The sequence below is a fragment of the Hemicordylus capensis genome, chromosome 8 (genome assembly GCF_027244095.1).
Source record: "Hemicordylus capensis ecotype Gifberg chromosome 8, rHemCap1.1.pri, whole genome shotgun sequence".
Lineage (NCBI taxonomy): Eukaryota > Metazoa > Chordata > Lepidosauria > Squamata > Cordylidae > Hemicordylus > Hemicordylus capensis.
The window spans coordinates 23,543,450-23,569,821 of record NC_069664.1 but is presented as its reverse complement, the minus strand read 5'-3'; the positions used below and the strand labels follow the sequence as shown (position 1 = coordinate 23,569,821).

General features: G+C 46.2%; 1 long non-coding RNA gene across 1 annotated transcript; it reads left to right on the top strand.

Moving 5' to 3' along the window:
- The first annotated feature begins 5,912 nt into the window (after positions 1–5,912).
- Positions 5,913–25,864, top strand: LOC128333499 (uncharacterized). The gene is made up of 3 exons (XR_008310952.1): positions 5,913–6,188; positions 23,583–23,736; positions 25,692–25,864. It is a non-coding gene; the product is annotated as an uncharacterized LOC128333499 (long non-coding RNA).
- Positions 25,865–26,372: the final 508 nt, after the last annotated feature.

Below are 26,372 nucleotides of genomic sequence, written 5' to 3'. Positions count from 1 at the left end.
GCAAATGATTTTTCATATGCATGGGCATCACTTTCTGCTTTTCGGCATTCTAAACAAAATTTCAAGTTCTGTGAACCCAAGGAAACAACACCTAACTTCCAAATGTGTCAGATCATGAAGTCAATTGGATTGGAAGGAAAACATCACATTGAGCCTGGGTTGGAACAGAAGGAGCTCAGTGATATATGTGGGAAATGGGTCCAGAACTAGCATGTTGATGCCATTGACATCACATGGGTTGCAGTGGCTCATGAGCAGTGTTGCCTCTAACAGAAAACCCCAGATATCGTTGACTACACCTCCCAGCATCCTCAGCCAAAGTCCACTGCAACTAGGGATTCTGGGAGCTGTAGGCAACAACATCTGGGATTTCCTCTTACAGGGAACACTGCTCATGAGATTAAAATCTAGCATGAGCACAGGAGGCTGAAGGCTTCAAGGCAGAGCACGTATTTGGATTTATTGCAGGGGTTCCAACCTCTTTAAACAAGTGCACCCTTACTGTTGCAAATCTTCAGCTCAGGTATCTCGCAGAAATGTTTTGTGTGTGTATATATGCACACACAAATTTAAAGTGTTATAGTTAAGGAACAGGCTACTCCAATCACTGGCTTGCATCCAGATTAAGTTACTCATAAACTGTCTTAATGAAATTAATGGGACAAGTTTACATGTTCTGAAGCCTGTCAGTCAGGCTGAGGGAAGGACTATGGTGAGCTTCAGCACGTAGCCAGCCAATCAGGAGGAGAGGAGGAGTCTCCTTGCCCTCCTTCCTCCCCTTCGTCAGTGGACACATCAGTCAAAATACATCACCTCCAAGCCAGCAGTCTTCAGGTGGGGAACAAATAGAGTGCCTGCAACAAGGGGAGTGCTCTGAATACCCACTGAAAGCCTTTCAGGTACCCCAAGGGGTACTTGGACTCCCTATTGGGAACCCCTGATCTAGAAGAACAGCAGAACACAACACAAACATGTCCACAACAAGTTCCAAAATTGCGCAAAATGACAGGTGCTTTTGGAAACTTATGAAAATGAACGCCAATGTGGGCTGAGCCAAGGGTTGCCAGCTGACTGCCCCAGAGTCTCCAGGAATCAGCACCAACTTCCAGGGGACTCTTGGAAATGATCCTGGATGTTTTAAAGGATTCAGATTGAGGGAAATATGGGGGAGGGGGGAGTCTCCAGGAAGAGAGTTGCCAATCCTAGCTAGGGATATGCATGAATCAAATTTTCAGATTCGATTCAAATTTGAATTGATTTGACCTATTTTGGTAGGGTGTTGTTTGGTAGGGCACCTGAATGGTTTTTAAATGTTTCAAAATGTCCCTAAACTGGCATTGAATTGATTTCAATCTATCTGAATTTTAATCTGGCCATTTCGATTCAAATTTGAATCAAATAATGCTTTTTAGGGTGATTCAAATCAAATTCAAGTGGTTTGAATCATCTGGATTCGAGTTAAATCGATTCAGTTCACACATCCTCAATCTGAGTTCTAGATCTAGGAAGGTGGGGCTGGGAGCACAAATGGAGAAAACTACCCCAGTCTACACAAGGCTGAGAGCCCCCAGCATACTATTATTATTGTTATCTACTGACTGGGCTGGTTCTCATGACCGACAGCTGGGTACAAGGAGTGTCCAGTCAGATTCTAAGCCCCATATGCATCCTGAGAAATGGTTGTGTGTCATCAAAAATCAAGGTAGGAGGAAGGGGAAGTGATCAGGTGCTAGGTGTAATCAGGGTACACATCATGTATCAAAGCACTGTATCAAGGATGAAGGAAAGTCATGTTCCACACCATTCTACCCAGATCACGGCTAGTACATGATCACTTCCTCCTCCTCCTCCATTGATTTTTTCCAACCCATGGCCGTTTCTCCAAAGCGTGCATGGGGCTTGGAGCCTGGCTGCATGCTTCTCCTACCCAGCTATAAGTCATGAGAACAAGCCTACTCAATTTGGGGGCGGGGGTGTGCATGAGAAGCGCACCAAGGCTGTGCTTTGCCCCAAGCTACAAGTTCTGTCTCTGTGGCTCTGCAAGATCCCCATCTTCTCCCTGCAATAGCTTTGATATATGAGTCAGCATTGCACATGCAGTGTGGCCCCACATCAAACTTAGCTGAAGGGCGCTGTGACAATCACAAGCAGGATTCTGCAGAGAAGAAAACAAAAACACTCTAATATTTCAAGAGTTGCCTGGTGCCTTTTGAAGGATGGAGACAGAGTGTCCTTTATCACACTTGGCCCAGCCAGATAGACATTCCAGATCTTTTCCAAATGCAAGAGTCACAAGACCAGGCTTGTGCACAACAAGAGGCCTCCTCGCTGCTGGCCCTTCTCGGTAGGCAATCTTTTTGTTTCTTTTTCTTAGAAATGGCTTCTTTGCATTGCATAAATATGACAATTTGTCAGCTTTTAAAAATATCTTGTTCAGAAGAGCTTTGCAGGCCAACCAGCACCTATCTGTCCAGAGCTGCTACAGAAAGGCATGCTCTGGATGAATTTGGTCCACTTGTTATCCCTGAAGATTGTTCAGTGCTCAGGGACATATTTTTGGGTGGCAAAGGGGACTTCCTGAGGAAGAGGAGGGCCTAATCTGAATCAGGCATGTACACACACACACATCATCACCCCTTAAGAATATAAGAGGTCTGAAAACAGATAGTCTCCCATCATCTTGATCCAATGCCGTGTGGCATATCTGCAGAATAAAGACTTGACCAAAAAATTATGTGGTTGTATGCTTGATAGCTCCAGTCATATTGAATCCTAACCCTAGACAGTAGGACTGGGGTGGGCTCTCTCTTCCTGAGACCTCAGGGTGCTGCTCCAGGCAGTGTCGATAATACTGGGCTAGAAGAACTAATGGTTTGACTCAATATGAAGCAGCTTCATATGTTCAGTGTATCATAGATGGATAATATATTTCTGTACATACTACTTTGAGCCGGGTGCTCTAGCTCAGAGATAGAGCATCTGCTTGTGTGCAGAAGGTCCCAAGTTCAATTCCTGGCACCGTCATGTTGGGTTGGGAAAGACTCATGCCTGAAACTTTGTGGAGCCACTGCCAGCCAGTGTCAACAATAGATGGACCAATGGTCTGACTCAGTATAAGGCAGCTTCCTACATTTCTGGCCTTCTCTGAGTGCGGCTGGTAATATTATTTATCCAGGTGATACGTTTATCTGTTCAGGCATCTCTGGTCTAAAAAATGGGAGCTAAGGGATTAGTATATATAATAATTACTTGGAAAATGAGAAAAAAGAGCAAGAGGGAGAGGTAATAACAGAGCGAAGCTGCCTGCTTCTCCCACATCAAAGCCATCTGTTTAATTTCCTAGACCTTCTGCTGGGTTTTGTCTGGGTGGGATGGCGATACTGCCGGCGCAAATGAAGAAACTTGAATGTGCAGGGCTCATGTTTCTGATTAAATTCCAGCGAAAGAGAGACAAGAGTTTCTTGATCTCATATTTTTGGACAGACTCGCTTCCTCTCGTCTTGCCTTGCCAGTGGGGATCAATCATTCCTTTTCTATAAGCCGAGTGAATAATGTTGCCTTAATCATTTAGGCAGAAGTTTCAGTGCTAGGGAAAACAAACAAACCCAAATGGGACCCTGGGCCTAGAGTCAGGCAATGATGCAGTCCTTCCAGCATGACAAGAATCTAGTGGCACAAGACGGTCTGGAGTTCTGGTTTCAAGGCCTGGCTTTGCCACCAGATTGGGAAAGGTTGGGCTTGTCCATTTGTGCTTTGTTTGTCCTTGTGTAGAGCAGAGATAGCAACCACCAGTATGCATTCAGCAGCATGAGGAAAGAGCTAGAATGTGCCACTTCAGATTGCAGGTACAAGATAGCAACACAGGCACATAGGAAGCTACCTTCTACCGAGTCAGACCTTTGGTCCATCTAGCTCAGTATTGTCTACACAGACTGGCAGCAGCTTCTCCGAGGTTGCAGGCAGGAGTCTTTCCCAGGCAACGTACTTTATGCTTTGGTAGTTTGTTGGTTCAATTAAAAAATCTTGTTCTATTAAAAAAAATCTTGTCCTATCTGGAGGTGCTTCCAGGGAAGGAACCTGGAACCTTCTGTATGCAAGCATGCTCTTCTTAGGTCGGCTCCCCTAAGAAGAAAATCTTACAGTGCTCACACATGTAGTCTCTGATTCAGGTGCAAGCCAGGGTAGACTGTGCTTTGCAAAGGGTACAATTCATGCTTGCTCCCACAAGACCAGCTCTCCTTCCCTAATCCTAAGGAGGCATTTAGATATGTCTCAGAATGTCTATTTGAGCAGCTTGTGGTTCTGGCCAATAAAGTTGCTTCCTCAGTGTGAGCCATGGAATGAAGATTAATCCCTGTTTGGGGCCAAAAGGGGAAGGAAATGCCCGTTTGGGCATTTCTGGGTCCAGCTGTGACCCACCTTTTCCGATTATGCAGAACTCATTAAGTATTCCACATTCTGCTGTCTCATCGTCCAGCTCATCCAATGCCTTCAGAGTTGCCGAGGAAGCCTAGAAAGCAACTGTTGCCTTTCGCAACGCGCTGGGCCAAGACAGCCCTGAGAATCGCTCTCTGCGTCTCTTTATTGCCGAGTTAGCACATTCCAGCAGAGAGAAGATGGGATTAAGATGCAGTTTATCATCTGCGCAGATGTTGGGGGAAGCCAAAGAGAATCATGCCAGAAAACCATGTGGGGGACGGGATTTAAGTGGGCAAGGTGATAGCAGCAGGTGACTTCGCCCCCAAATCCTGAGGAAATAAGCTGATGTTAGTTAAAACACACACCGTTAAGGCAGTTTTGATTAAAAATGCTTTGCTGGAGAAAATAATGCAGATGCTGATTCTGCAAGAGATAAAAATCCATTGCTTTAGCATATTCTGAGACTGTATAATGTAACTTCAGGCAGTGTCATAAATTTGGAATGATATCTGGTATAAGGAGTTGCCTTGCAGTGACTCACACCAGCAGTCTGTCTAACCCAGAAGTGTCTAAATCAGTGTTTTCCCAAACATTTCTTATCCAGGGCATAGTTCTTTCTGGACTGAAACTGTGGATCAATGGGAGCTCAAAGTCTCTGTGCACCTGGGGCCAAATGCTGCCCCCTTGTGAACACCCTGCCCCCTTCTTCTCCCTTAAAAAAAAAATCCAGGGGGCAGAGGGGCATCTTGCCACCTTGCTGGTTTCCCAATAATGTGTTGCTTGATGTGGCCACCTCACCTCGATAGCTCACCGAATTTATTTATTATTATTACAACATTTGTATACCACCCAAAACTTATGTCTCTGGGCGGTTTAAATGAGGCACCATTTAAGGTTTGAGTGGCAGGGAGGAGAGAGGCTTTGATGCAAGAACAAAGATTGGTAGCAGTGTCCAAAGACCTGCTTGTAGATTGATATTCAGGCAAGAAACACAGTGGCCTGGATCTCAGTCATTCGAATCTCAGTTTAATGTGGGTTACCAACATTAGCGTGATTGTGTGAACCCACCCCAAGGTGGTTTATGGCCCAAGATGAATCTGAGATTCCTGCCTTGGCATGGGTTCTCACAATCAAACTAATGTTAGTAGTCCACATTAATCCTAGAGTCAAACGATTGTGTGATCCAGGCCACTGTGTTCTAAGTGCATTGGTTGGGGTCAGTTTTATATCTAACTAGAGATATCGATGCTCCTGGAGAAAAAAAGTATGTGTTCTGAGGATGGTGTGATAGTAACTATGGAGTTGCCACCAAGAACGACTGCCATGTGTCCAGCTCCCCCCACCTCTTTGGTAAATGTCTTATACAGCTTACCTTGTGTTGTGACATCACAGCCTTCCATATTTCCATGGATATTTCCAGCCAATGATGTGAAGCAGGGGTGGGGAAATGCACAATATCATGATGTCACAATCCAAAGTTACCAAAAGGGGAAGGAAGAACAGCCGCCATTCTCAGCAGCAACCAAAAGTTTGGATCTGAAATGCAGAGATTTGCTTTGTATCGCTTTCCCTAGATGACACCTCTGGAAAAGCCGTGTTTAGGGGTAATGATGGCTGCTTGCCAGCTATCTCCTCTGGGTGGAGTGTCACAAATGGGAAGCAGAAACTTCCATCCACATGAGGAGGACTAACTCATCTCTGACTGGATTTTGGAGAGAAAGGCTACACTGGAGCCTTCCGTCCTGATGCTGACCTGACAGTTCCATGAGGTAAGAGATGGAAAAACAATTAAACAATCCAGCCCAAGCATGTCAGAGTTCAAAGCCTTGTGGGGATTTGTAGTTTATGTGAAACCAGGCCAGAGAGGTCTGGGCGGAGCTGTAAAAGTTGACGGTGCACCATGGCACAGGCCTAGCATGGCGCCATAGCAGCAGCAGGAGCTTGTTGGCGATTCAGTTATAGTCCTGGACATCTGTGAATGGCCCAAAGAAACATCCACAAGATGCCTCCTGAAGCTTAGGGCTCCAGTAACAGTCCTAATAAATAAGGACTTCATGAAGGCTGTCGTGGTAATGTGGCAGCAGGAAGGGGAAGCTGAGGTGAAAGAGCTGGAGTACACACATGTCCTTTAGCACAGTATGGAAGTCGTTAGTTGGACATTAATAGTGTCAAGAATGAGAGCCAGTCCAGCCAATAAAGAGGGTGTGACTGAAACACCCAGGGTGAAGACAGATGGAAGATTTTAAGGGTAGTCACAGTGGGTTCTTCAACCATGGCATGATTCCGACTGAACAATTTGCTACAGCCATCCATTCCAGTGTCAAACACTGGGTCAGCTATCATTCTTTCTGGCCCCTCTCCTTATAGACTGGGCTGTCTGTGGTGTTGTTGTTTTTTAAATGGTATGTGTACATTTATTCATCTATATGCCATCTATATGTCCAACATCTGCCTTGCCAAAGAGGAGAATTTATTCAATGTTGCTAAATTTTGTTATATTTGTGGTGTTATTCAGAATGAAGTTGTTAATTCTAAATGATTTTATTCTTGTAATTCTGACCATTGGCTGTACTAATAAAGACTGACTGGCCGTGCCAAAAGATAGGCACAAAAACTTGTACAACAATTACAGAATGGTGGGCCAGTTTGTTAGATGGGAATCAGAGATTCCTGAAGGGTTCATGACAACCCAGCCATTACCAGAAATCTCAGACTAGTTCCATGCCAAACTGACATGAAGACCAGGTCGCCAAGATAACTTCAGATTTAAGATGACTAATCTCAGTTTCATGTAAGTTTGGCACTGTGCCGATCTGAGATTCCCAGTAATGGCTGAGTTCTCATTATATGCTCCATGAGAGTATACACAACTCAGGAATCTCCCAACTGCCATCTAACTAATATTAAACCAATTATGAAAACTAGCCCTGTTCTGTTCTGTGGGATATGTGTTGGTAATGTCACGACCACTGGCCAATAGGTGGACTCCAAACTAGCTTTTCTCTGATTCGCACACTCCAGATATTGCCAGATGAGTTTTTAGAATTCACTCCAAGAGAGAAAAGTGCACATTTATATTGAACATGGTGAGGCTGTTTTCAAACCCACACCACCACTCTGACAATGCTGAGTCTGTCTTCACCTGAAGTTTACACAAAGCTGGTGATTCTGAGACAAGGATCCTAAGGCATCAGCCTCTAAATCCTTCCTTCTGGACTCGTCCCCTTAGTTGCCTAACATCCCTCACTTTTACTCTGCAGTTTATAATTCCATACGTCTCCTCTAGCAAATTAGACCACTTCCCTTCCCATAGCTGGGGCTTTTTTTGTGAATTACAAGCACATGGGATGAACATGCATTTTTGTGCTTCAACCCTGGAAGCCTTCATAGACACAGCCAATAGAAGATTACAAAAAGCCAGATGCCTTGTTTCCAAAGTTGCGAACTCTCTTCCTGCTTTTCCAGACCTCTTTCTTTGGAAATCGCACTCATCTGCAATATCCTGTCTTCACTCTTTTTCCTGGAACTTTGTTTTTAATGCACCATCTTCTCACTCCCCTCTCACTCAAGATTTGAACTGAAGCCTGAACTTGATGTGATATGCAATCATGTGTCTTTTTCCCCTGGTGATTTTTAAAATCAAACCAACCAACCCAAAAGCAGCCCTGGAAGGTTGTGAGTTTGTGCCAACACTGCTGAAAAAAGATGGAAAGAAGCCCCTTCCTCTCTGGATATTTTCCAGATTAAAATAACCCCTCCCCAGTCATTTTTCTTCCAAGAGGAAAAAAGATATGGAATCTCTGGAGAGAAAAGCAGCTGCAGGAAGGAGGATTATGAAGAGAAAATAGCTGAAGCAGACATCTCTTCCTCACTCTCCCACTCCACTTAAATTCATAACCTTTCAAAGATACTTTGGGGTTGTTTTTTTTAAAGTTGGGGGAAATACAAACAAAACCATTAGCTGGGGTCTGAGCGCAAATTCGTTTGATACTAAATCAAGGCAAAAATAAATGCAACACACTTTTGCTTAATCTCTTTCCAATTCTACTGTAATGTTTGAAGTGGTGTGCTGATCCACGAGGCCAGATCATCTCCAGAGCAAACTGATCTCATTGTGAGTAAGGCTTGCAAATTCCTTTTTGTTTCCCACCCAAAAGCCATGCATACATATTTGTTCCTGCTTTTGTGTTATTGAGACATTTCCAAAGTGTGTTTCAGGACACCCTAAGGTTACTGGGAAGGTCACCAGGGGTTCCTCAATTATGCATTTGTTTTATGTTATTTATTCTAAAACTTTATATCCCACTTTTCCCGTCTGAGATCAAGGTGGCCTAACAAAAGCATATTAACAATGAAACAACATTATCAAAGTAAAACAATCTACTAAAACATAAAATCCAGAGGACCTGCAGAGAACTCCAGAACCCTGAAGGAGGAATATGTACGAATTGAGATTTGTGCACCGATTTGAGCACACCAGTTCAGGCATCTTTAAAAGTAAGGCGAGCAGGTTCATACCTGCTCTTCCACCAGTTGCTGCGGCTTCCTGCTGTGCTGGCACCCCCCCTCCCCTACCCCGCAGTGCCCCTTGCATGGCAGTGGTGTGGTGGCGTTGCACACATGGCCTCTGCACATGCCCTTCTGCATGGACAGCAACCATGCTGAACACGCAAATGGCCACTGTGCATGCATGGACCGCGGAGGCCATGTACGTGCTCCCGCCACACCACCACACGATGAGTGCTGGGAGGCGTGCCTCCACAGCAGGGAGCTGCAACGGGTGGTGGAGGAGCAGGTACAGACCTGTTCTCCTCACTTTTAAAGGTGCCCAGACTGCCCTTGGAATCGGTGCACAAATCTTGATTTGTGCACATCCCTACACCGAAGGACTTAAAATGTTTTCTGTAGTTAAAAAAAATGACAGCAGAATGGGAGTTCTCCGTTTCGTCCGAATGCGGACGGGAGAGCAGGGAGAGGGGGGCACAGAACCGCAGACCCATGGTTCCACATTACGTGCCAATGTGGCCGGTGAAGGAACATGATGGGCTAATAAATCCAGAGGGGGCAGGCTATATTGTGAAGGTTTCAACTTTGCTGACATGACATAACTTCCTTTTTAGCATATAAGTGCTGATGCAGGAGCCAAAGCAACAGAGCTCTGACATGCCCCAAATCTCCCTCCACCTCAGTATAAGAAACTTTCCCCAGACCCTTTATCATTGTTATTGTCTTTGCCTGAGAATTCTTCTCCTTTGTATTCATCTGTGGGAGTCTAAACTTGGCAAGGGTAGTTTATCCATGACCTAACCGTGCTGAGTGGTACAAATCTTAACATCCCATGTCATGAGTGCTGGATTACTCCTCGTGCATCCCAGAATAGTGCTTGGATTTTTAAAAAATGGTGCATGATGGTCTCATTCCCTTAGAAATGTACTGTGGTGGAAATGTGTTGTGCCATGAAAAGAAAGAGCCATCTCTGTAGACTCTGGATAGCTTGACAGCTTAAAGGTTCTTGTGTATGGCCATTGATAGATCCTCTGAGGTTCACAGATGTAGGAACCTCAGCTATCTATCAATGGCAGGATATACCATCAGGGTGTATGCCACCTCAGGGGCATAGCAAGGTTAGAGTGGGCTCAGGGACAAAAATGAAGACAGGCCCCTGCCCACCAGCCCCATGTCTTCTTCTCCTTCCCTACTTCTTTCTTAATGAGGACATGATTCAAAAAGGGTCCCTAAGATCCTCTAATTGAAGGTCTTTTCAGCTCTGTCTCCACTTTGGGAGGGAAGGGCGGGGGAGTGTCAGGCAGCATCTTTTCCTCCTCTCCTCTTGACTGGCTGGCTGATGCTCAGTGGCTTTCCCCTCTGTCAGTCAGGATGAGGGAGGAATGGTCTCATCCTGAGCCCTACCCAGCCAATCAGGAGGAAACAAGAAGGAAGGGGTGCTGCCTGATACTCCTCCCCCTCCACTCCTGGAGAGGATTTGTCTTGCTTGAAAGCAAGATGAGTCTCCTGATCAAGAGCCAACAGTGTGCCAGTGAGTTGGGGAGGTGGGAGAGGGAGAGTGAAGATTGAGCTAGTGCCCGGCTGGTGCCCTCCCCCCACCAGGAGCCCAGGGATAATTACCCCCACCTTCTGTTCAATTCTAGCTATGTTCCTGCCCCACTTGCTTTGGTGGAGAAGGATGAAGAAAACAGCTGGGAAGCTGAAATATATCTGGGGAGAGAAGGACTGATTGCTGCTTTACAAAATAGTCAGAATGTGGTAGTCAGTGGCAGGGGTGGCATTCTGGCCTGCACTGCTTCAGGCTGGAGATGTGGCATTGCATTTCTGAATGCTCCCCCACGTGGAACCAGCTCCCCTGTATGTTAACAAGTGGCAAACTTCAGATGAACCTTGAGCAAAGCCAGATTCAACTTGCGATTATTTGCTTGTTTGTTTATTTTTGTTTGCTTTTAAAAACGGATATCTCACTTCCCTTACGAATAATTCAAAGCTGCCAACAAAATGGTCCAAACAAAAACAACATGACTGAGGCAATAAAACCCAAATTAAAAAAAACAGCATATGCCACATGCAGGGAGCTTTCTACAAGGGGGAACATTCAACAATATTAATCTGTCCTCCACTCACCCACCCATTCATAACTGCAAGTGGTAGAGTCCAGAACTGGGTGGTAGAGTCCAGAACTCTGCTGTCCCAGCCTGCCACTGCATTCTGCATAACCTGTCAAGCATTGCCCAGCAGGAGCAGGAGGAGAAGGACCCATCTTCACTTGTCCCAGAGTCCACTGCAACCTTGCTATAACCCTGCAATGAAACTTACTTTTTTAAAAGGCTGTCCCTGAAAACCTACCACTTGGGGAAACAGAGACTACAAATCTCCCTCTCCCTCCCCCGTCATGGTTCTGCCTCCTGTGCTAGGAAACAGCCTTTCCTCGTTACATCCTCGTAGCATACTGGATTGTCCTCCCAGCACAACAACCAAGTGCTCTTCTTTCTCCTCTAACGTGGGGAGCCTGGGCTGTGTTCCATCTGGGTCATTATCCCTGAGACTGGCGGATCGCAGTGAACTGGGGGCTCAATGGGGCATGCCCAGTGTTTCAAAGGCTGGAGCCTGGTACTACTGGCTAGCTCCCCCGAGGCCAAGTAATTCCATTGTGTGACGAGAGGAGAGCATGAATACAAAATAACTCTCATTGTTACCAGCACATTGGGCTCTTTATAAGATGCCGAGGGCTTCAGGGTGTGCAAAGCACTTGTGCCTTGAATGGACCATGAGAGAAGGAGAGTCTCAGCCTTGCTGGGTTAGCATCCTCTTTCCCACACTGGCCAACCAGATGCCTCAACCACAGGGCGACACAACGTCAGCCCTCTGGCTGGTTTTGGACTACAGCTCCCATCATCCCCATCCACAGTGACCAATAAGCCAGGGATTATGGGAGTTGTGGTCTGCAGGAGTGCAGAAATTGTGCAGTTCTTCTCTAGAAAGATCACACACAGGAAATGAAGGTAGTAGCCCTCTCCTCTTACTTATCCCCAACATTGGTTATTCAGGTGAGGTGGGATTTGTTTTTGTGGAATGTAACACAAATAGCAGCCATGGGAAGTGATCAGGACTGGGGCCCTGGTAAATGGGGATAAGATGTTCAAGCCTTTCCTCTTGCCTTGTTCTGTGCTTCCACTGAAAATCCCCTGCAGAGCTATTCATCCCCAAAGGAACATAGGAAGCTGCCTTCTACCGAGTCAGACCAATGGTCCATCTAGCTCAGTACAGTCTACACTGACTGGCAGCAGCTCTTTGGGGTTTCAGGCAGGAGTCTCTACCAGCCCTACCTGGAGATGCTGCCAAGGCTTGAACCTGGGACCTTCTGCGTGCAGAGCAGATGCTCTTCCACTGAACTAGGGTCCCATCCCCTAAGGAGCATATCTTACAGCAGACAGTGCTGACATGTTATCATCCATCCAAATGCATATCAGGACAGAACCTGTTTGGCAAAGGGGACCATCCATGCTCGCAATTACAAGAGCAGCTCTACCTAAAGGACTTAAAGCTTCTGTTTCAAACCAAGACACATTGAACCTGAGAATCATTAAGCCGTCGGAGCTTGAGCTATGACATAACAAATGAGGTCAATGTCTGTATACATCAGTCCTGCTTCTCAGATCATCAAGAGGTATTGTGCTCTTTATTTACTTCTTTCAAGACTCCCACACAGCTAAGAAATCACAATAGTCTTTGATTCCTGGCTGAGTTAGATTCAATATGCATGCAGGTTTGTTGAAGAACTTTAAATGAAAATAAATAAATTCCCACACAACTCCCCAACTGACTTTGCTCAAACAATAAAATGCACTCTTGGTTTCAGTCCAAACATGGAGAACGTTTCTCCCCAAAGGAATCTGATGCGAACCGTTTATGAGGCACTTGAAAAGAAGAGGTAGTTAAGGAAAAGGCAGATGTCAAATTTCTCTCTGGCGCAGGAGGGCTCTGGAACTTTACATCTCAAAGGCTTTCCTTGGAAATCCTAAGCCGGCCACAATGCATAGCACAGATATAGCAGCATAAACTGGAACTTCATTCCTGGGCTTGAACAGCTAATGGTTTCTTGGGCTCCTGCCCATGACTAAAGAAGGGTGCCTCGCTATCTCATTACATTCCTGCCATTCGCTTCTGGCTTGGGAGAAATGGGTGGCAGCAATTAACATGAAAGCCAAGAGGCTCTAGGGAGAAGAATTCCTTTCGACTGCAAAATAGCCAAATAAAGACATTTTCCTATATCCATTAAAGTCACTGGGGAAAGGTGCAGAATGGGCTCAGCAGGGAATGTGATCTGCTTCTGAACTTTCTCGTGGCAAACTGCTACTTTGAATGATAACTTCCAGGAACCAAAAAAGGCAGAGATTCCTCTTCCTTGGAATTGATCCTTACCCCCACACTCCCGTACCTGACCAGCGACACGTGTCCACGGGCATTATATTGCAGTGTTCCCTCTAACAGGTCCTCCTCGATGTTGTTGACTACAACTCCTATCATTCCAAGCTGCAATGGTCTTTGGCAGGGCATTATGGGAGTTGTAGTCAACAACATCTGGGAAGACCTGTTAGAGGGAACACTGCTATATTGGTTGGGATGTCATTATTTAAAGGTATAACCTGCCTTGTTTTGGGAAAAGATGACGATCACTTCAATCAGATGATCCCATTGAATGAAAATAAACAACCAGTCAAAGATGAACTTTAATAATAGTAGTAGCAATATTTATTTATTTGATTGATTGATTGATTGATTGATTTGTATACCGCCCTTCCAAAATGGCTCAGGGCGGTTTACAATTAAAATAACATGATTGGGGATAGGCCATAGCTCAGTGGTAGAGAATCTGCTTTGCATGCAGACATTCCCTTGTTTAATCTCTGGCAGCATCTCCAGGTAGGGCTAGGAGAGGCTCCTGCCTGAAACTTTGGAAAGTCGCTGCCCGTCAGTGTAGACAGCATTGAGCTAGATGGACCAAGGGCCTGACTCCGTATAAGGCAACAGTCACCCCTTGCCAGCCGCAGGTTCCCCCATCATGGGTTTGAGTATCTGCAACAGGAATTGTGAGTAGTCTCACCAACCGCGACTTGAGTATCCATGGTTTGGTGAGCTTTTTGGAAATTGGGGGGAGATTGGAGAATTTGGGGGGACAGGGGGTCATTTCTGGGGTCAGGGGGTCAATTCCAGGGGTCAGGGCTGATTTGTGGGGTTTCGGGGATGATTTTCAGGAGTTTGTGGGTGATTTCCGGAGGTCAGGGGGGTCACAAAATGCAGGAGAGTTGGTCTAGGGAGGAGAGCTGGTCTTGTAGTAACAAGCATGAATTGTCCCCTTTGCTAAGCAGGTTCCACCCTGGTTTGCATTTGAATGGGAGACTACATGTGTGAACACTGGAAGATATTCCCTTCAAGGGATGGGGCTGCTCTGGGCAGAAGGTTCCAGATTCACTCCCTGGCATCTCAAAGATAGGGCTGAGAGAGACTCCTGCCTGTAAACTTGGAGGCGCTGCTGCCAGTCTGTGTAAACCAGGGCTATTCAACTTTGGCCCCCCTGCAGATGCTGGCCTACAACTCCCATAATTCCTGGGTATTGGCCACTGTGGCTGGGGATTATGGGAATTGTAGTCAAAAAACAGCTGGGGGAAAGCAAAGTTGAGCAGGCCTGGTGTAGACAATACTGAGCTAGGTGGACCAATGGTCTGGTATTTGGCAGCTTCCTACATTCCTATCTTCAGGTTCGGACTAGTGAGGAAGATTAATGTTGAAGCTTTGGAGAGATCAGGGAGAACAGGCATCAGAGAATATTAGAGAGATCAGAGAACAGGCAAGAGGAGTATCAGCTCAACTCCTCTTGCCTATTAGTGCAAGGAAGTTTTGTTGACTGGTGCAGCTTTTCTCCTCGCATCCCTCCCATTTGGGCAGAGCTGGCTGGGGGTACACAGCCTAAATCTCTACCAGGCACTACTTGTGGATTTGCCACAGGCCTCATCCTTGACCTTGAGACCACCCCCTTCCCATTTCTGGTGGCCCCCTGTTTTGCTGACCAAGCTACGCTTTGAAGAACTTTGTGTACATTTAAAAAAATCCTATAGAACTCATCAATGACAATAAAATATGACCATCTGGTGCCCTTGGAAAGCAAGCTGCTCATTCTGCTATAGGGAGCAATGTGAAGTTTGGAGTACTGAAAGATGCTCCACCCCATGGATTGTTGGGATGTTCATGTCAAAACACACTGTTTTCCTGCAAAACAGAAAACACATTGTAGCATTTTGCATTTAGAGACCGCCAAACATCTGTCAGCCAAATAGAAGTATTTGGAAGAGTTAGGAATGTCTCTACTCAATGGGTATACAGATTTAAAACAAAAACAACGACAAAAAACCTGAAACACCATACATTTTTCGTAGCATTTTGGACTTATTTGACTAGAACAGAGATTAATCTCTTGGTAGGATGGGCCATCACGTAACCCATGATATATAAACAGTAGGTCATCAAATTCTATATTACTCCAGGCACACACATGGAAAAAATGTATATGAGGTTTCTGGTGTGTAGGAGGAGTTGTGATCACCCACAGCTTCTTTCAGACCAGTAAACTTAAATGTTTTCCTGCAACTGCTAAATGTACTCCCAAGTCAATTGAGGAAGACTGGATTCAATCAGAACATCGAAGTCTTAATTTATAGAGTGCATAGTTTCCCCGAGAAAGTTAGCCCTGTACTAAGTTCTGCTCCCACTTTTACCACCAGTTTCAGAGAGGGCAAAAATGGGGGGAAGGTCTGGCCATTTTGTGAGGGGAGATGCAAAATCCTTTTTCAGCCATGAGACAGAGGACTTGCCTAAGTCAGGGTAACAGCAGTGATGGCGTGTGTGTCTCTCTTCAGTTCCAAATTCTTTTTCTGCCCTTAAAAAAAGTTGCTGCCACAGCTGACACTGGCTCATATGATAAGGAAGATGACCAAACTTGTCCTTTTAATTTCAATGGGACTGCTTTGAGTAATTTTTCTCATCTCATCGGTCACTGGCACAACAGTGTTAGATGTACCACCTGTCTCCTGTATGATGCCATTTTCTTTCCCAGAATGCACCAGGGAATTATGCACCAGTCCCTGGATCTCCTCAAATCCTCTTTAGTGAGCAGGATGATGCTTAATTTGCAGGCCCAGGCTCCAAAATCACCTAGGTGCACCTTTGGTAGTATTACAAGCAAAGTCTTTTGTGAGCTCCCTCTCCTGTCTCTGGAAGAAAAACAGACATCTCTGTCTGTGTGTCTGTTTTCTCACACCCTTGTTACTTCAAAAATGCAAAAGCAAACCTTTTAGGAACATAGGAAGCTGCCTCCTACTGAGTAATACCATTGGCCCATCAATGTCTACACAGACTGGCAGTGGCTTCTCCAAGGTTACAGCAGGATACTCTCCAAGCCCTATCTTGGAGATGCTGCCAGGGAGGGAACTTGGGCCCTTCTGCATGCAGTCATGCAGGTGCTCTTCCCAGAGTGGCCCCCTCTCCGAAGGGGAATAACTTGCAGTGCTCACATGTAGTCTCTCATCCAAATATAAACCAAGGTGGACCCTGCTTAGCAAAGGGGGCCATTCATGCATGCTACCACAAGACCAGCTCTTCTCCTCTCTCAGGTCTGTTCCTTTGAGCATGGTAGTGGGTATGAAGAATCTCTCTGGGAAGAATCTCTTCTGGGTCTGAAGAATCTCTCTGCCAGAATTTGTTCTGAATGCGATTTCTGACTCTTCTGCCCTTCCCCTGCTGTCACGGAGTGGACAGGGAGGCCAGTTCCCACAGTGGGATCACACTGTATCAAATGGACACTTGCGGCGATAATGCAGGATTGGCAACCTGGCTTTTGCACGCAGCTCTCTAAGGGCTGGGAACCGAAAAGCTGTGCCAGAAAAAAATGAAGGGATTTAAGGGGAGATTTTTTTTTTTCCTCCCTCCACTCTCTGTATCAAACTTGCACACTCTGCTCTGATTTATGGTTGCTTACATAATGGTGATATTATTTACTAGATGGCGATGGAACAATTTTATGGGGAGTCAGAAATGCCAGTTTGAGGCTCATAAGCGTTTGTGATCCCTGCATGGAGAAAGGCGGAGGAGGGGGAACTCCCATGAGAACAAGAGGAGAAAGTCCTCTTTGTTTCCCGATCTCCATTCACTCTGGTCAAAATTGCAAAGTGGGGAAGGACCTCAAAGCTCATCCAGTCCCTCCCCAGAAAGTTCCCTAGACTGGAGGTCATCCTGTTATCACTTACCAGCTGGCAAATTAGGCTTTGTAGATAGAGAGAAGCCCAGGAGGGCCTGCCACTGAGTCAAGCCGTTGGTCCATCTAGCTCAGAATTGTCTACATGAACTGGCAGAAACTCTCCAAGCTTTCAGGCAGGAGGCTCTTACAGCCCTAAAATAGGAACATAGGAAGCTGCCTTCTACTGAGTCAGACCATAGGTCCATCTAGCTCAGTATTGTCTACACAGACTGGCAGCAGCTTCTCCAAGGTTGCAGTCAGGAATCTCTCTCAGCCCTATCTTGGATGTGTGAGGGAATTGGGAACCTTCTGCTCTTCCCAGAGCAGCTCCATCCCTTAAGGGGAATATCTTACAGGGCTCAAACATCAAGTCTCCCATTCATTTCCAACCAGAGTGGACCCTGCTTAGCTAAAGGGACAAGCCATGCTTGCTACCACAAGACCGGCTCTCCTCTCCTCCCCTACCTGGAGGAAATGCCAGGGATTCAACCTGGGACCTTCTGCATGCAAAGTACTGCTGAGCTACAGCCTCATCTCCTAAGGGGAATATATTACAGCAGACAGCACTCGCATAAAGTTGCCCATCCAAGTATAAACCAAGGTGAACCCCACTTAGCAAAAGGGATGGTTTATGCTCACTACCACTAGACCAGCTTCTCTCCCCAGGAACCAATTGACCCATTGGTCCATCTAGCTCATTACTGAGCTGGTCTTGTGGTAGCAAGCATGACTTGTCCCCATAGCTAAGCAGGATCTGCCCTGGTTGCATATGAATGGGAGACTTGATGTGTGAGCCCTGTGAGATAGTCCGTGCAGGGGATGGAGCCGTTCTGGGAAGAGCATCTAGGTTCCAAGTTCCCTCCCTGGCAGCACCTCCAAGATAGGGTTGAGAGAGCTTCCTGCCTGCAACCTTGGAGAAGCCGCTGCCAGTGTGTGAAGACAATACTGAGTGAGATGGACCAATGTTCTGACTCAGTATACAGCAGCTGTCAGAGATGCTGTCAGGGATTGGACCTGGGGAGCTCTGCATGCAAATCAGGAGTTCTACTGCTGAGCTACAGGGAGAGCTCAGGGAGAGCTACAGCTGTCCAGGTTTTCAGGTGAAAGTCCTTCCTAGCCCTACCTGCAGGAGCTGGGGAGGGAGTCTGGGTTATTCTCAAAGCCAGCATCGTTGTTGGACACTTCTGAGGACCCAGAGCACTGATGACTCCTGAGACCACCTCCTGCACCCATAGCCTTTGTGCCGTGGTGGTGGAGTGACTCTCAGGGGCTTGACTCAGATAGGAAGGGGCACTTGGAGGGTCGTTGGCTGGGAGGAGCCCCGAATACTGAAAGCAGCCCTGAAATTTCTGCCTGCAAAGCAGGTGCTCTTCCCCTGAGCTACTGTACAAGCCTCAGCCACTCCTTTCACAAAGTAGAATGCCTTTTTTAAAAAGTTATTATTTCAGAGGTTCTTGGGTCCCCAGATGTGGAACTACAACCCCCATCATCCTCCACGATGCTGGTGACAGGGGATGATGGGAGTTGTAGTCCAATAGCTTTGGAGGGCACACAAGTGTGAGAACCCTTGAATAATAACTGGTTGGGTACTCTGTTCTTACACATTAAGGGATAGGAGAAGCATCACATTCCCATGTTCTTTGTCTCGGACTACATTGCTGATCATCCTGTACAGCGTGTTTCATTTCACTCGATCCATTTTGCCAACAAATGTTATTAAGAATAAGCCCATGCCTTTCGGGATTTTTTTAAACCATTCCTCTGAGTTTCTGACTGATGTCATTCTGTCTGGCATCCAAGCCTGCAGAATGGAGTGATCCCCTGGGAGTGATTTCGGAAACAAACAGCTGAAAGTGGTGGGGGTAAGGATGCACATAATACCCTATTAAAAATTAATAAAACCCCAAACCCACACAGACTTTTTAATAAACTCAAAAGCTGTGGAACCCCAGGAATTCAGGGGTGTATTGTGGAACTCCAACATAGCACATCCCAGCTAGGAAGCACAATTTTGCAGGAGGCACCAGACGTTTTTACTTCACAATTAGTCTGGTAATTATTAGAAATTAAGAATGGGGTTGTAAGGCACTTCGATTTTTAAAAAAGAATCAGACCCTGAAGTTCAAAAGGCAGACTCATCAGGCTGGGAGCCGTGTGTTGGGTCTCAGACATCCCCTCTCCTAATTCCAGATTTGGTGTGGGTAATGATTGTAGGTATCTTTGCTGGGGAAATGCATTCTGCACATGCTCAGAGGCCTCAAGCATCCTATAATCCAGGGGGTTGCAAAAGAGGGTGCTAGTAACCCTAGGGGCACTTGAACGGCTCCCAGGAGGAACTCCAAGCCCTACTGCCTCCCCACACTGCAGTCACACTATTGGTTCCCCATCTGAGAACCACCAGCTGGAAGCCAATGCATCCCCAATAATGCGTCCACCGCAAAAGGGGAGGGAAAAGAATTAAGACCCTCCTCCTCTTTTCCCAATTGGCTGGCTATGTGCTGAAGCTCAGCATCCCCCACCCCCTCAGCCTGACTGACAAGCTTCAGAAAATTAGCTCTGAGAACTCCGGTAGAAATGAATAGGGCAAGTAAACTTGTCCCATTAATTTCAGTAAGACTGTTTATGAATAACTTAGTATGGATGTGTGCCAGTGACTGGAGTAGCCTGTCTCCTGACTCTAACACTGAAATTTGTGTTTTTGTGTGCATATATGTGTACGTACACACACACACACACACACAATTACATGTTAAGTTATAGGGCTTACAGCTAGATTGTTACTCATAAACACTTACTGAAATTAATGGGATGAGTTTACTTTAATTTCAGTGGGCATACTCATGAACAGCTTAGTCTGGATATGAGTGAGTGACTGGAATAGACAATCTCATAACCGTAACATTTAAATTTGAGTGTGTGTGTGTGTGTGTGTGTGTGTGTGTGTGTGTGTGTGTGTGCACATTAAGCATTTCTACAGGGTACCTGAGCTGAAGGTTTGCAACAGAAGGGAACATATTCGGGCCAAATCAGTTAGGCCAGGCTTCCCCAACCTGCAGTCCTCCAGATGTTGCTGAACTACAACTCCGAGCATACCCAGCCACAATAAATTGTGGCTAGGGATGCTGGGAGTTGTAGTTCAGCAACATCTGGAGGGCCACAAGCTGGGGAAGCCAGAGTCAGGCGGTTCACAAGTTAGCCCTCTTGCACCTCCAATATTCATCTCAATCTTGAATTGGGATGGATGACATCATCATCAGAGTACACTGTTGAAGTGCCCCTATGTGTCTCTACAACTGTATCAAATTTGGTCAAAAGCAGCCGAGGCATTGTGAAGGAGAGAGAGAGAGCGAGAGAGAGGGAGGGGGAGAGGGAGAGATGGAGAGGGGGGAGAGAGAGGGAGGGAGGGGGAGAGGGAGAGATGGAGAGAGAGAGAGAGAGAGAGAGAGAGAGAGAGAGAGAGAGAGAGAGAGAGAACAAGGGGGGGGAGAGAGAAAGGGGGAGGGGGAGAGAGGGGGAGAGAGAGGGGGGAGAGAGGGGGAGGGAGAGAGTGAGCGAGGGGGAGAGAGAGAAAGGGAGAGAGGGAGGGAGAGAGAGTGACCGTGTGCAAGAGAGAGCGACAGAGCTGGGTGATTTCATAAGCTTACTTTTCTCAAGGAAAGTAGGCTAAAAAAGGTTGGTAACCCTTGTTATAATCCAAACAGATTCTCAGCCCTGACTCAAGTAAATGGCATCAGAACAGGGTTGATTAGAAAAAGTTGGCAACCCTAACAATAGCATGTTTATAGAAGAGTTTCTTAGTAAATCCTCTGGAGGCGGCAGGGGGGAAATAAACTTTCTAGGCACTGAATGATGCTACGCAGTCTTTGCCCACACGAAGCTGATCATTTAGAGAGCTATAATTATCACTTTGCCAAACATAAACACTGTTTTAGAGCTGGGCAAACAACAGAGACATAAAATAATGAAAGCGAATTTCCCCGCCACCCTGACTACCTACAGCAGAAGAGTAAATGAGTAAATCTCTCCTGGATTCTAGAAATACACCTTAACAAACAGTTTTCCTTTATATGTGTAAATGAAGTATATGTTGCCATCAGGCAGCACTATGCACATTTTCTCAGAAGTCAGTGTTCAGTGGGACTTTTTCCACAGAAAAATGAGGATGGGACTGCAGCCTTGTTTTCAGATTGGAGTGAAGACTATTGTGGGGAAAGGACTTTCCAAAGATGTCAATCATTATCTATCTATCTATCTATCTATCTATCTATCTATCTATCTATCATATTTTTATACCATCTGATATGTACATCTCTAGGCGGTGTACAAAATTTAAAACAATATTTAAAAATCAGCACAGATTAAAATGCTACACAGTAAAGCAGTAGCATGAAAGCAGAAATAAAAAAGTAACAATTAAACCGTAGAATTAAAATTAATTCTAATTAAAAGCCTGTGAGAACCGGTGAGTCTTGAAGGTCTTCCTGAAAACCAACAGAGAAGGAGATGCTCTTTTTTCAGCAGGGAGCGTTCCAAAGTCCTGGGGCAGCCACAGAGAAAGTCCAGTCTTGCGTTGCCACTAAACAAGCCATTGGCAACCGTAACCGGACTTCTCCAGAAGATTGTAATAGTTGGAAGAGTTCATGACAGATGAGGCACTCTCTTAAATAGCCTGGACCCAAGCTGCTAAGGTCTTTTTATAGGTAATAATCACTTTGTATTTCACCCAGAAACATATTGGCAGCCAGTGCAGTTCCCTTAAAACTGGTGTTATGTGGTCCCTTCATGTTATCCCAGAGACCAAGGCTGCCACATTCTGTACCAATTGTAGTTTCCAAACTACGTACAAAGGCAGCCCCATGTAAAGTGCATTACAGTAGTCAAGCCTGGAGGTTACCAGCATATATACCACTGTTTTAAGGTCATTTACCTCCAGAAATGGATGCAGCTGTCATATCAGCTGATAAAATGTGCTCCTGGCCACTTCCTCAACCTGAGAAATCAGGGAGAGCTTTGGGTTCAGGCCTCCCTTCCATATGGTTTAGAATTAGTAGAAACCTTTGGTTAAAGTGTGAACCACCACTCATGCAGACGATTCAGGAGTTGGTAGTGGCAAAGTGAATTGGACCTAATTACATACTCCAATAAACAAGTCCCCAGTGGGGCCTATCAGACCATGGAGTGAAAGTTTAGTTTCAAAGGGAAATTAAACCATAGGCACAATCAGTAAACACAGCAGCAACAGAAAACAGGTGAATGTTAGATATGTATATGAAATGAATTTTTCAATTTGTTTCAAATTTGAATTGAATTCCAAAAATCTGTTCCAAATTTGAATCAATTTCAAATCTGGTCTAAAAATTCAATTTGAATTTGAATTGAATTCAAACCAGTTCAACCCTGTTTTGGCACCTTTTTTAACCAATGTGGGGTCCAGAATGGTTTTTAAAAATGTGCAAAATGGCTCTCGAATCAAATTTGAATCAAATTTTGAAATTTCATTTTGAATTCAAATGGAATTGCCCTTTTAAGGGGTGATTCAATTCAAATTTAAAGCACTCAAATCACCCAGTTTAGAGTCAAATTGATTTGAATTTGAAACGATTTGCACATCCCTAGTGAATATAGAAGTATAACCAGCTGAGGAAGATTGTAGTTCAATGATAGGTCACATGTTCCGCATGCAGAAGGTCCTGGGTTCAGTTCCTGACATTTTCATGTAGGCCTAGGAAAGGCCCCATCTGAAATCCTGGAAAGCTATTGCTAGTCAGAATGGAGGATTCAGAGCTAAATGGGTCAATGGACTGAATCGACATAAGGCACCTTCACATAGGCATCAGGAGAATCATAGTTCTGTGCGTAGGACAACTGGTCTTGTGGTAGCAAGAATGAATTGTGAAAGGTCTGCCTTAGTTTGCATTTGAATGGGAGACTACATGTGTGCATTGTGAGATATTCCCCTTAAAGGATAGGGCTGTAGCTCAGTAGGAGAGCATATGCATGCTTGCATGCAGAAGATCCCAGGTCCAGGTCCCGGGATCTCCAGGGATCCCATTTCCTTTTGAATCCAAAGGAGCTTCTGAGGCCTGAGCCCATGTGACTCAGTCTCAACTTCAGGAAAGATGTTCACACTTCAAGCCTTGCAGACCTTGAAAGTTTTTGTTTGTTTGATCCAGTAGAGACAGTATCGATACACTTCAGTTAAAAGGGATATAGTCAAATTAATACGTAGCACAGCATGGCGCACATCCCCATAGGCTAAGTGGCATCTGCTATGACTATCAAGTTAAATTTGGGGGAATGCAGCTGCACCAACTGACCTGACTCCAGTCTCTGGCAAATGTTCTGTCCTCTCCTGTCTTCACAGGGGCCCACAAGGTGAGATGGTTCTACAGAACCTTGGAGAGCTCCAAGGGAACAAGGGGATCTGATAGAGCTCCAAATGAGCACCTTTATGTCTCCTGGCCCTGGCTAGCCTTCATAGGCTCTCCTACTCCGGGAAGGCCCTTCCATGGAACCAGGTGAAGCAGTCAACTTTTCTGAGACTTGGAAAACAAAGTGAGGAGAGTAGGGGTCCCCTCCTGCCCTTGCTGCTTCGTTGTCCATGCATTCACTTCCACTTCCATACCACCCCATTTCAACCAACCAACCAGGGCCAGTCCATCCAATAGGCAGACCTAGATGGTTGCCTAGGGCAACAGTTCTTGGGGGCGCCACAGCTCCCTGTGTGGAAGTCGAATGAGCAGGACCTGCCTCCTGTCTGTTCTCTGGCTTGCTTTCCACCCCCTTCCCACTCAGTGCACTCTTTCCTTCCCCCTCCCATACCAGTTGCAGGGGAGTAACAGCAGGGGAGAGGGCATGCTCTCAGCTCCTGCCTGTAGGCTTCCAGCAGCATCTGGTGGGCCATCGTGTGAAACAGGATGCTGGACTAGATAAGCCTTGGGCCTGATCCAGCAGGGCTGTTCTTATGTTCTTATGTTCACTCCACTCTGTGGCTGCTATGACTGCTCAGGTGGGAGCCTCCATCCTGGTTTCTCAAGTGCCTGGACCCCAAACAGGAAGTAAATCATGCTTGCAACCATTGGCTTGGCTGTGGTTGGGCTTGATTTGTCATGGAGGGAAACTCCTCGCAGCGCTGTTATAAGCTGCCTCTCAGGAAGACGGAGAGTTTGGTTGGCCCTAAGGATTGCAGGGACTGCATTGCGGAGGGGAGGGAGATGACAGCAATAGAGGAAGGTCAGGTGTTGGGCAGACACTGAGCTGCTCAATTCATTTCCCTCTCCCACTGTATTCCCAAACTAGCATAGCCTAGTCATTCGCTGGTCATCCATGTTGACTGGTCGTTCACCCCAGCAAAGGAGCAGCTTATGGGACTCAAGTTAAAGTTGGAGCTCCACACATTTTTGCTCTGGGGACACCAAAGTTAAACTTTGCCCAGGGGCATAGCTAGGGGAAAGGGGGTCCACGTTTGCCCCACTTCCCTACGGCCCCTCTGAGTGAGGGAGATAATGAAGAAAATAGGGATGGGGGAAGCTGGGGGCTCACAGGCTGGGGGGCTGGTTCTTTGAACCCATATTCTCAATTATAGCTACACCCCTGCTTTGCCTAAGGTGCCCAAAACCCTAGGGCCAGGCAGCCAACCCTGCTACAACTGGGCAGCAGTAGTATAGGAGGTGCTGGAGGAAGGTTCCATCTGCTTCCAGAGCTACTTCAGGTCCTGCTTTGCTTTCACATTCTGGGAAAAGCCCGGCAAAACTCCGATCTTGGCAACTCCACATTCTCTCCAAATGTCTTCTAACTCCAAGCCGTGTCACTGCATTAGCCTCACTACTGTTGCACTGGAGAACGAGGTGTTTGTAGTTTGTGGGCGGACTACCTCACACATCGAGATGTCGAGGAGAAAGTTGGATGCTTCGCCTGCAGTCCCAGCCCCACACAAATCTCCGGTGCAGTGAGAAATGAATCAGCCATGGAGGGGGAAATGTCCATCTGAAATGTCCATCTCGGTACAGTAATCCAGTTCCCTTAGAAGGTTCTTCCCAATACACTCTGTGCCCAGACAAATTGCAATATCAAAGCAAAACAGGGGGACATTTCTCTGTCCTATGTTATGATCAAAGCTTCAGTAGAATCCCGTCAGAATCCAAAGATGTTCTGTCATTGACACATCATCTTGTGGGCAGATTAATCTCTGGCTAAGGGGGAGCTGGTAATTTGATTATTAAAAAATAAGGCCTTCCCTCCCCCCCCCCTTTCTCCCATCCCTCCCCATGCTGTACAAATCCCTTTTCCAACACGTGCACCAAAACCGAGCTGAAATGTTAGCACAGAAAACAGGTGATAAATCATGGGGCAATTGATTCAAACTCTTCCAGGGAATGGGAAACACATGGCAAAGGAGGTCTAATTAACTGTTTGATATGACTGCAGTCAGTCCGGCTGTAGTTTCCAATGTTTCGCATTTGGCTTGTTCCAGAGCCCTTCTCCATGGCAACTGACGTTTACCGGAAAGCAAGAAAATCCTTCGTGCTGGAGGACTTAAACTGACTCGTTGTAGTTCAGCTAAACCACAATAAAAGAGGCAAATGCTTCCTTCAGTGCAGGGCTCCCTTTAAGGAAGTACTCGGGTCTCCATCTGGGAAAACTAAACCAAATAAACCACTCTTCTCTCTTATCGGTGAATCTCCAGTATTTTGTTTCTGGTGGATTAAAAGAACATGAGGCCATTAGGGATGTTCACCCACTGCCAATGCGGTTTGGAGGGAACAGAATACAACTGTCTTTAAGGGATAGTTGGAAGGAAAGGGGGGATCCATCACCCCATTCCAGCTGGTGGCAAATCTAGGGGTATATCTTTAGCACAGGCGTTCAGGGCAGCACAACCATGGCCCTCCAGTTGTTTTTGGACTACAACCCATGTAATCCCCTGCCACAGTCAGGGATGATGGGAGTTGTAGTCCAAAGGGGCCAAAGCTGTGTAGCCGTCATTTAATGCATCCTTCCCCCAGGGAACCCTGGCAGTTCTCTGTAGTTTTGAGAGGGGGCTAGTAGTGGGCCTAACTGCATTCACAGCACGAGGGACAGAGCTACCAGTGCTCACCCCTGTGGGTCCCCCAGAAGTTGCTCCCCCTCCCTCCACCATCCTCCTGCCACAGAC